Source organism: Gymnoscopelus braueri (genome assembly GCF_963280865.1).
Source record: "Gymnoscopelus braueri genome assembly, chromosome: 22".
NCBI lineage: Eukaryota > Metazoa > Chordata > Actinopteri > Myctophiformes > Myctophidae > Gymnoscopelus > Gymnoscopelus braueri.
This window is the reverse complement of record NC_137624.1, coordinates 2,994,393-3,006,755: the sequence shown is the minus strand read 5'-3', so window position 1 is coordinate 3,006,755 and position 12,363 is coordinate 2,994,393. Positions and strand designations below refer to the sequence as shown.

At 40.7% G+C, this 12,363-nt stretch overlaps 1 protein-coding gene across 3 annotated transcripts in view; it reads left to right on the top strand.

The window, feature by feature from the left end:
- Positions 1–12,363, top strand: part of erbin (erbb2 interacting protein) — a 113,393-nt gene that overhangs the window by 26,413 nt on the left and 74,617 nt on the right. The window lies entirely within an intron of this gene.

The following is a 12,363-nucleotide window of genomic DNA, read 5'->3' as shown; positions in this document are numbered from 1 at the left end:
ATCAGAGACCACACACACACACTTTCACTTGTGCGTAAACTCCCTGCACTGGAAGTTGAAATATCTTCTCGGAGTCCGAGCCATTGTCTGGCTAGAATCATTTCTCTATCGTTGTCCGACCTAAACCAGTGTGTTCCCCACTTCCCCATCCTCACATAGACGGACTAGCCTGTGGTGGAAAGTAACTTTGACTTAAAGGAAGCACTTTCGCCCATTTTCAACCGTATCTTCATATAATTGGTCCTCACTAATGTGCATTATAAGATGGCGCCGTTTCTGTCTACTGTGTGTCGTTGGTGGACCGTTCACAAACCTGCCGACCAATTACATCATCGATTGTGATTGCAAGCTAATAGAAACTACAGCCTTTCTCTTCCTGGAAAGTTAGAAATAGAAGCCATTGTTCTTCCATTAATATAAGAATAACTTTTAAATAACAAATAAAAAAAAACTAATCACTGGTAGGCAGGTTTCTGAACTGTCCACAGCCCTCCTCTTAGACACAGTGAGTAGACAGAAATGGTACCATGCTATAATAAGCATTAGTGAGGACCAATTATACAAATCTAAGGTTGAAAATGGGTGAAGTACTCCTTTAACCAGGAGGTAATGGCGCAGCGGCGCTGTCTCTTTAAGGAAATGGAAACAGGGATTAAAGAAAATACAAGAACGTATCCAATGGACCCTTCGCTAAGCCCCACCCACTCCACTCTGTGACTGGTGGTGCGAAGTTAGTCACACCCAGGCCTGGCAGCGCCTGGCAATCTCTGCTTCTCACCCATTGACTTGCATGTTAAATGATGGCTTTTCCCCTTAAAAATAATCGATCATTTCAGGAGCAAGAGCTTCAAAATCTCTTCTAAATCTAGTCAACAAGGCCTGCAGTAGGCTATGCACTGGACAAATGTGCATGACATTATTTCAATAAACTAAAAACATGGGAAATGTTAGAGGGAGTAATGGATACACGACGGTCGACTGTCACGACCGTCATGGATGAACTTCAACCTGGTGTTTGCACTTTCTCCATTTATGGCCCGTACATCTACATAAACGTTCATATTTCAAATATAAAGTGCTTATCCCATGACCACGGATGTTACATGTACATACGGGCTCTCAGAAGTACCTGTATAATCCGTATTGTTCAATAAAAAGCATTTTAATCTGATCGGTGGCCATTTTCTCCATACGCTTTCAACTGAGTGACCCTATCGGTTGGTAGGTGTATTGCACTCGAATACATTATGAGAAAATGGCCACTGATCGGATTAAAATGCTTTTCATTGAACAATACAGAATATACGGGTACTTTTGAGAGTCCCGTGCATATTTATAACATCCTTGGCCATGGGGTAAGCACTTTATATTTAAAATCTGAACGTTTATATAGATGTACGGACCGTAAATGGAGAAAGTGCAAACACCAGGTTTAAGGTGATCCTTGACTGTAACAGAAGTTCATGTACCGCAGGGACTGCAGTAGCAGTTAATAAATAGACGAACAAATGAATTAATATACTTTAACGTGCAGAATCCGAAACGGGCAGCGCTGTGATTCTGAATTTTGTTACGATTACGGTGATTAGTAGCCTATTATTGACACCACCTGGGCGAGTGAGTCGTGTAACTTTCCCGACGTTAAGCTGTGTATGTGTTCAACAACACAGCCATGAAGCCTTGCAGTTTAAGTGCAGATTTCAGCTTGGGAAAAGCAGCCTCCAACGGGTTTGGGTACGTGGTTCATAGTCACCATTACGTTATCGTGGTATTCCTATTCTTGCCATTGTTGGAAATGATTGTGTGTGTGCGGACGGACGATATAACATTGACAGCTATGGCAGGTGACGAAAGCTTGCCAGACCTATGCCAGGCTAACAACAGTTGCTAAGCTGGCATTGGACAATCGCTTGTGGGGTGGGGTTTAGCGAAGGGTCCATTATCACTGTGACACATGAAGTCCATTGAGTTATTTTATTTTACTTTTATTTCATTTCATATCTGTCATTCCCAGGAGAATAAAAACCTCCTCATTTCCAGTTACCAGAGCCTGATTAAATGAGGTGAAAATAAGAGCACGTTGATTTGCCTGCGAGACATTTCACGTCTAAAGAAATGACAGGGAATTATTCATCACAGTAATTATGATGATAGTGCTCTCACAGGGGAATAGAAATGAAGAAGCATTGAGGTTAAATGTGTTTTTTATGAATTCCCTGCCGTAGCTTGGCCTGGTAGAAGCATTTATTTCATAACAACGTGGGAAGGTTTTCATTAGGGCTGGCAGATATGTGTATATATATCAGGTTTTGCATGATTGGTTCGGGAATGCGACAAATGCTTCCTGGGGTGAGTAATTGATTGGAAATAATTCCTTTTTTGGTAGTATTCAGTTTGAAGGGTGCATTTGGTCTTTCCGTCGTTTACCTGGAGACCCCCTGGAACCCCCTCAAGGACCCCTGGAGGTCTCTCTAGACCCGGTTGTGGCAATCGGATATAGTGTCACCAGATGGTAACATTTAAGACCTTGCTTAGCATTGTCATTTGACATTCATTCATAATTAAACACCTTTATTGATTACACAAACTAGTGGTGTAAATAAGACCATAGACTCATGTAATGACTACAGTGTAATGTCACCGTTTATTATATTATTATTATATTGTATTATGCGAGACCAAAATGCTTTAGTACTCGTTAAATTAATAGATTAGATTCCACTTTATTGATCCCATGAGGGGAATTCAGTCTGTACGCACACAAATGGCTGGGGCTTATATGGATTACTGTTCTATTTGTATTGCATTTTTGTGATGAATTAAGGTGAGATTAACGTTATAAACCCCATAGGGTTTTTCAATCTCACCTGCACAATCTGTTTTTATTATGTTGCTTTGTTGCTATTTGTGAGAAGAAAAAAGAAAAGAAAGAAACACTAATATGGGGAGTTGTGTTATGATCCAAGGACATTTTGGTTGCACGATCTACGGTTCCAGAGTTGTAAGCCAAAGCGTGAAGGGCTGTTATAATGCCACTCTGAGGCCGATTTGAAAAGTTTGGGGCAGATGAAAGGAGATCGGTCCTACAACGGTGCGTAAACATAGTCTCTGGCCTTCAGCCCGCCTCGCCTTTGGCCGTCTGGCCTCGTAGAGACCATAAAAGCAAGAAGCATTCTTTTCAATGGTTACAGAGCATATGACTGTGTTCAAAATGATCTGGTGGTTTATCAATCTGTGCCAGCGAGTCATAGTTTTTTGTCTTTAGTGTGCCGTTTTCTGTTGCTGTTGGAGGTCATGGCTGCCATTTCCCACTTCATGTCATGTGAGTTTCGACTGCTCCATATCGTACTGAATAACTGCTAGCTTCCATAACGTCTTCAGACTAGGACTCAAGTCCAAGACGCATAGGTCATTGGGTGTGTTGCATCCTCCAAGAGGATAATTCGTTCTCCCACCATGCAACAGCCCATACCAAACATTGGACGCGGGCCTTTCCCCTTGGGCTCAACCTTCTTCCAGGAGAAGGTGTCTGGATTACCACAGATCATTGAAGGGCTGTAACCGCAAAGTCAAGTTGTAACCACAATATGTACAGCTCTCCGTTGTAGGCAAAGGGCTGAATGAAACCCACGTTCTTCTGGAAGATGCCGTGCAGGAGGTGTGCTCAGCCAGCAGTCGGGTCTCTGTGTCAAACACACCGATGTAGCTTCTCAAATACAAACATCTTTGTCCCGATGATATAGTGGCAGAGTGACATTTGGAATCTTGGATTGGTTGGTAAAAGCTGCTAAATGACATTTTTCTTATTTGACAATTCATTGTAAAGGACGTGGTTGTGATGACACCATTGTGATGACGTTGCATGAGTATGTCATTACGTAGAACAGGGGTCTTCAATGTTTTCAGGCCAAGGACCCCCTAGCTGAGAGAGAGATGAAGCAGGGACCTCTACTCTATATTGTATAAAATTGTGTTTCAGATTAATGTTTTCTTTAACTTAGGCTGCTCTTTTTTCCCCTCTACACCTATAGCCTCTTTGCCAAAAATAGCCGATCTACAAGCTCTCAACGCCTCGCAGCGCGAGGCGTTGAGAGCTTGTAGATCTGCTATTTTCGGCTAATGTTCCCCTCAGAAAAGGAATTCTAGGGTTCAATTGGTTATTGTAAAAAAAACTAAATCCTATCACACAAAGATTTGGCGGACCCCCTATAGTAGTTTTAATCGGTGGTCGGTCGATCGGAGCATCACTAGTACAAATGGATCCAATTGGACCCTTGGTAATGCTATCAAATGGGGGTCCGCAGTCTAATGGGGGACCTCAAAAGGTTGAGAATTACAGTACGTCCATGAGTGAGAAAGCTAGATCTTTTGTTTTGTAATGTTTGTAAGTGTCCTACTTAAAGCTGTGTGACCTTCTCTCTCCGTTTTTGAAGTTATTGAGAAGTGCTTCCTCTGGTGAGGAAAGACTGCTGCATTCTCACTGAAAATCAGGATCATTTGTTTAATCACGTGAACCCTAGCGTTCAGGGGCGAATGTTTGCAGAAACATGCGGAAGAGATTTGGTGTAGAGGGAAAACAAGAGGGGGGGCCTAGTGTAGACCCCTGGGGGACTCCGGTCAATGGAGTATATAGGGTTTAATTGGGATACGTGTGAGTTATGTGTGAGACGGATACACAGACACACTTTCTGTGCATTTATCCACAAGTTTCCTAGGGCATTGTGGGCATCACTTCCTGTCGATTTGATCAGGTATCAGGGATCAAATCGCCCACCATGCCCTAGGAAACTTGTGGATAGATGGATGTTAATGTTGTCTGCAAACTACACTTGCATTGCAATAAGCATACAAAGAAATCTCTCTTCCATCCGATTAGCTTCTCCTCAGTATCCTCAGTAGCCTGTGTGTGTGTGTGTGTGTGTGTGTGTGTGTGATACCAAAGTGTTTGCGATGCATCACAGCACCTTGTATACTCCAGTCCCTCCAGTGTGTGGTCGAGCGTAGCGGCGGTGGCATCGGGGCAAACGTCCAAAATTCCAAACGTCACTTTGTGAACCTTATTGCAGAACACATGGACCAAAGCATTCTAAAGAGGAGTTCATCAATCTGCCTGTGTGAAGTTGCAGTACTTTAACCCATTCAATCCCGGAACGTATCTGTGTCATGTTATCTGTGTTATCTGTGTAAAATAACGGTTATAGCTCAAATACAACAACCGTTATTTTATACTTTTGGCCATTAAAAAATAGCAGATATACAAGCTCATAGCGTGGCACTGAGTGCCTCACTATGAGCTTGTGGATCTGCTATTTTTGAAAAATCTTGAAAATGTTTGCAAATCTATATTTTTAAAGTGAACATTTTTGACTCAAATCTTTGCTTCGGGAGATGGGGGTCCGCGGGCAAATACATATAATTTTGAGGGGTCCTTGACGTGAAAAAGTTTGAGAACTACTGATATTATAGCAACATAGTTTTTTTCAGAAAACTATTAGGATTTACGTATAAGACATTTGTAGAATCCCCCAGAAGCAAAGATTTGAGTTACAAATGTTCACTTTTTTAAAAAAAATATTTTTTTAATATATTCATTTTCACGATTTTTCAAAAATAGCCGATCTACAAGCTCATAGCGTGCGTGTGTATGTGTGTGAAATGGGTGACGCTTTTGATAAAGGTGCTTTTATAAATGCACCGTTCACCATTTCATTTGATTCATGGGGCGCTGCGGCCGTAGCTGAGAGGTCACCCGTTCGCCTCCTGGCCCGCCCCTTTTCTACGTGTCAAAGTGTCCTTAACACATTCCATGCCAGAGGTTAATCTCATAATGTACTCACCAGTGCCAACGTTTTATTGTTGTTTTTTTGTTTTTTTCACGTCGCCATAGACCTTGTTAAAATCCTTAAGATTGAGCTCTGCACTGTTTGTAAACATCGCGGAGATCTCCCTGCTTCTACCAGTGAAAACCACGTGTCAAACGGTGCCTCCATGTTGTAGTTAGAACGGTTTATGTTAAACAGTGATCAGCGAGGAGAAAAACTACAAAGAGAAAATGGCGTTTCAGTTTCGTCATTAGAATGGAGGCCGACGCGATCGGCAAAACCGGATCCCGAATAATTCCGTTTCCGGTGGTGCTACCGGAACCGGAAATGGATACACATTTCGAAAAGTTTTTTTTTTTTTTTTTTTGAAAAAAAACACAAAAACAACACTTCGCGTAGATCTAAGCGATTGGCACGTGGCGGCTTTAAATAGTTTCGCGTAGATCTACGTGATTGGCAGTCAATGTGTTAAGCAAGACAAAACGCTCCCCCCCCAAGACCCCCCGTAATGACCATGTGAGCAGCCATCAGCTGGGGGAAGATGAAACTGAATTTCCCCTGTTGTGGATCTGTGTACACACTCTAATGTACAGTAGTACACTACACACACTCTTGTTATTCCCCTGCTTTTAACTCTTTCAAGCCTGAAACGCATCTCTGTCATTTTAGATTTCTTTGGCTATTCAAAAATAGCAGATATACAAGCTCATAGCACTCGGTGCCACGCTATGAACTTGTAGATCTGTTATTCGTTGGGGGGAAATCGTGGAAATTTTGTGGAAATCTTTGAATATATATATTTTTTAACTAAGCGAACATTTTAGCTAAAATCTTTGCTTCTGGGGGATTTGTATTTGGCCGCGGACCCCCATCTCAGAATATTTTGTTCCCCCCAGAAGCAAAAATGTGAGTCACAAATGTTCGCTTTAAAAAAACATATATTCAAAGATGTGTGCAAACTTTCAAAATGTTTCCCAAAAAGTAGCAGATCTACAAGCTCGTAGTGCGGCACTCGGTGCCGCACTATGAGCTTGTAGATCTACTATTTTTGAATAGCCCAAAGAAATCTTAAAATGACACACAGATGCGTTCCCGGTCTCAATGGGTTAAAGCACATATCTACCATCAGTGGTAGTAGACGCAACTGTTCATGCCATATGTTTTAGGACAAGATTGAATTAATTTCTTATCTTTGATTGATATCACCAGTGCGGTTGCCATGATTTATCTGCACATGCACTGTGGCGTGTGGAGAAAATAAATTGTAAGTGATCCTCATTGGCATCTCTGGATTTATAGACCGGATTGAAAAACAGAAATGGATCCCGTTGACATCTCCGGATTTATAGACCACATGCGTAAACAACCTGCAATATTTTGCCTCGGTCACCAAACTGAAGAACTGACATTACACTTGCCCTATACGCCTTGTGATGTTTTGCCTTTGTCTTTGAGGTCATAAATTCTGAATGCTTAAATACCAATTTACTGTACCAGATAGCTTTCACTATTGTATGAGGGTCCTCAATACATATCAAATATAGCCAATGTTAGGATACTATTTTACGTTGAGTGTTTTATTTCCCCCCCATTTGTTTGTACTTGAAGTTGCCATTATTTGGACTGTTTGTTCTTGGAAAAAGAGATTTTCAAACTTAAGTCTACTAGTCAACTCCTGGTTTGTTAGAAAGACAGACCCGTGAAAATGATCACAGCTGTAAACCTTGTCCTATGTCCAAAACTGTTAGGGTCGCTACAGAGGGGAAGCGGTGCACCCGCGGTGCGCCCGCTCGCCTCACCGCCCTTCAACTTCTCAGCGCGTCCCAAATAATCGCCTCTCATTGAAAATGAATGACATAGGCGCGTCAGCCTCTCCCCGTCTGAAACAACCCTTACGTTTCAGTAAAAGGAAAAATGATTGTGTTCCAATGGATCCAATATAGTTATTATTTAGTCACAAGCTCTCGTTAATACTTTCTATTGGTTCAATATTTATAAAACCCACAGACACACTTAACCAATTTCACACTTAACCACTTTCACTTAAAAGAAAAGAAAACATCTGAAATGGCAAAAATAGCCGATCTACAAGCTCACAACGCGTCACATTGTGACACATTGTGAGCTTGTAAATCTGCTATTTTTGCGCGACTATGAAGTGAGACATTCATTTGCAAAAAAAAACATAAGAATTTGAAATATGGAGATACAAGGTTTCTGCCCGATAGCAACAAAATGTTACATACATAGACATATTAACTGTAAAGTATTGTGGACGAAGAGGGATTTTTTTTATTGTTGCAAAGAAAGAAGTCTTTAATAAGACAGCATGCATATTTCACTTAATAAGTCTTTGCCTTGAATTTAAGCATGTGCTACACAGGCATACATATTTATGTGGCCCATTATGCTTGTGCTTGCGATAATAGGGATAGTGTTGTCAACACATTTTTCAAAGGGCTTAAAGCACAATTGAATTACTGAAGCGGAGAGATAATATGTGCGTAGGCTATTTCATGTGCGTTTAAATGCACCAAATTAATGCACATCTAATTCTGACGCAAGGATATTTTAGTTTGGAATTTTTCATTAGTTTTTATTTTCATTTTCTTTTGGCTTTTTGTTTAGTTTTGATCCGTTTTTGAAGTGGATTGGCTAGTTACGTTAATTTGTTATTGTTTTTAAAAGGCTTATTTGAGTTTTTATTAGTTTTAGTGTTTTTTAAAATTGTAATTTCGGGTATTTGTCAGGGGTGTGAGATTCACAGATTCAGATTTTTCTCTCCTAGTAACTTTCCTTCTCTACTCTGGATTTAAACCCGGTTCTCCTGAAATTTTAACCACTGAGCTAATACAGCCTGCCTGCTTGCTCAGGGGAGAAATTGAGCAAGCCTTCAGCTCAAAATCTGTGTCAAACCAGAAACAGGATCTGGTCCAAAGGCCGTGGTCAATCTAGACACAGGATCTAAATGTCTCAATAGGAAAGCAGGCAGACCAAATACAACCACCCCAATTGTGTAAGTCATATTGTATTAACATACTCTACCATACATATTGGACAAAATAAAAACATTATTCACTAGAAAAGTTACATGATAGAGCTTTAATGCAGAGGGTTTTTGCTGTGTGGTCTTGTCATGGATGGGTGGGGATTGGGGAAGAGGCTGTACTTACAAGGCACTCAGTGTTTGACACTCGGATCAGATTACTTAACCTCATTTCACAGTAGCCAAGTACATTTACTTGAGTTCTGTAGGCCTACTTAAGTAACACATTTCGAGAATCTGTACTTTACTTGAGAATTAGCATTTTTGGAAATTATGACTTTCTCTCCACTACATTCCAAAAATACAAATATTGTACTTTTGACTCCGCTATACATTTCCAGGAAGGGGAAAGAAATACTTTATGATTGAGCCACTTAAGCCTTATTTAAAATATAGTGAAAAATGAAAATAGCAGATATTCAAGCTGAGTGGTGTGTTGCGCTGTGTTGTGATCTATGTTCACTTTTATTTATATATATCGTTTTTTATTTCTGGGAAATCTGAGAATTGTGGTGGGGGAAGGATGTAAACATTGTTATACAGCAATCCATTGATATTAAAAAGATGTACTTTGAGATTCAAGTACAGTTTCGAGCAAACTTTTCACTTGTAGTTGAGTAACATTTGACCCAGGAGTATCTATACATTGACTCAAGCACTGTGGTTGAGCAGCGTTGCCAAGTCTGCTTATTATAAGCCAGTGGTTCTCAACCTTTTTAGGCCGTGACCCTCCCCCGATAAATATAAAATAACAGATAAATATTGTGAAAATAGCATAATAGGCTTTCTTATGCTGTTTAAACCAGTGGTTCTCAGACATTTTCATGTCAAAGACCCCCAGTGAATGTTATATGTATTTGTCCCCATACAAGATTGGTGTACTTATTTTTTTTTCAAAACTAGTCCAAATATTTCACTTTTTTCCCCTCCCAATATTTTTGGAAAATATCTACAAGCTCACAACGCGTCGCGTTGTGAGCTTGTAGATCTGCTATTTTCAAATAGCCCATGAATAGGTTTAAAATGGTTAAACAGATTTTGATGCTATAAGTCATTTTGCCAGGGTGTGATCATGCGACCGACCTAGTCACTTATTTGTCTGTCTGCTTGCTTCCCTTTGCAGAATCTGGCAACGCCGGGTTTAGAGTAGCCTATAGCTTTGTCCACCCTCTGGTCTGTGTCTGTGTCATGGATGGGTAGGCAGGTAGTTAGGAAAAGAGGGCTGTAAAGGTACAAGGGCCCTCAGTGTCTGACACCCAGATCGGATTACTTCGCCTCGTTTCACCGTGAATTCAAAGGAAAACAATCCTGGTTTTGTTTCCTCGCTGTCACGTAAGACCATTGACGACCTAGAAGCCCCAGAGAGACGCAAATAAAGAGCCTCCAGGAGCAGATAAACTGGTAGAGCGGGTTCCACTGGGGCCTTTCTGACGCACGGCTCTCATTTCACCTGCAATTACAACTACTTATTTTTGATTTTTTTATTTTGTTTTACTTAACCCATTAAGGCCTTAGGCCGATTCTACAAATGTCTTCTAAATCCACATAGGGTTTTTTTTATAGCCAAAGAAATCTAAAATAACACAGATGCGTTCCCGGTCTTAAATAGCAGATATACAAGCTCATAGCGCGGCACCGAGTGCCACGCTATGAGCTTGTAGATCTGCTATTTTTGAAAAATCTTGAAAAAAAAACAAAAAACTGTTAGGATTTAGAAAACATTTTTAAGAATCGCCTCAGGTCTTAATGGGTTAAATAAAGTTAAACTAGTGCCTGGAGGTTGTGGGTTCGAATCCACCGTGGTGCATCCGACTTTGTCAAGCGTCTATACGAACACAACTGGCCCGTGTGTGGGGAAGGAAAGCCGGGCAGGGAGCGTGATGTTTGTCATTGCACATATTCCTACGGGCTGGGAGTGTTGGGCGGGAGGAGTAGGACGAAGGCCCTACGTCCTCCCGGTGGGGGCTCCTCACTGGCAGGTGAGTCAGTAGGATACGACAGCAGTGACGACACACAAAAATGTGTAATTAGAAACGACTAAATTGGGGAGAAAAAGTAGCCTGGTTCCAGACCATAGACCCCGCCCACTCTCTGAGTGGACTGCTCCTCTTGGTCTGGTGTCATAATGTGAGCCTATGGCTTTTCACGGTCGAAGAAAAACCTGTCAAATCAAAGTCGGAGGTGGGAGTGGTCTAACAACAAGCCAATCAGTGAATATCTGCTAAAACAAGCTGTGCGATGACTCAGATGTAGGCGGATCCGTGGATCTCTTGTGATTGGTTTAGGGGTGTGCCGATATATCGTCCCGCGATATATCGCGATACGTTTTCATGACGATATGTATCGTTTTGAAGAAAAAAAAAATCATTAAAAAAAAGAAATTTCTTTTTTTTTTTTTTTTTTTTTACAATAATAATAATCAGGCATGCAAACAGCCCCGAGGTGAAAAGGGTGACAACATGTTTTTTTTTCGGGTCAGGTGTCACACTATTGCCCTATTTGGATTCAAAACGGCTATTGTAGCTGAAAAGCTACAAGTTCGCATATCTGAATAATGCAAAAACAGAATTATTTGTTTGCATTTGCTTTTTTTCTCCCCCATATATTTGGGGATTTATGTTGAGGTTATTATTTATTCATAATAAAAAAAGTGCGTATCGTATCGAAATCGTATCGAAGTTGTGAGCCAAATATCGTATCGTATCGTTTGGTGAAATTAGTGTATCGGCACACCCCTAGTTTAGGGAAATTTGAATCCCCTCCCCCTGGTAATCGCGGACACTGCAGCCAATGTCAGACTGAAGCTCCACGCAGCTTCAGGCTGATAATCAGGCTAGAGAAAAAGTGTTAAAAAGCACGTGGTCTAATGCTTAGTGAGGTTCTTAAAGTTCAAAAGCTTGAGAACCACAGTCTACTCACCACACTAGGAATGGGACGATATGTCACGATTACTGTGGCAAAAAACAATTGCGATTGACGATATTATCACGATAATCAAGATATGCTTAAAACTTAAAATGCCACTTTTGTTAACCACTTGAACCCCCAGCATCCCTATTCTGCTATTTTTGGCGAACCGTTTTATCAAGTATAGAAGGTTTAAGTGGTACCGAATTTGCAGCTCAACAAAAGCTAATTCATCCTAGAGTATGACGGAGGACAATTTCACGATCAATTAATATCTCCGCAATACAATTATTGTGAGTGTTTTTTTGTCACAGTAAACGATAATAACGATTATCGTCCCATATGTCACTACAGAGATGACTAACTGTATATACACATAGTCAAAGGTTCTTTGCGTCTTCAAATACTTGCAGTAAAGAAAATACTGATTAAAAAAAAAGTCTGGAACTTTTGGACATTTGAGTGTAAAACATGTTTAAATCTGTGATACTATTATATATTTTATAATTCTTTTAAACACAGTCATTTCTTTTTTTTTGGCGGGGGGGGGGGGCACTTGTAATTTACCTTTTAAGACAGGGATGCTAC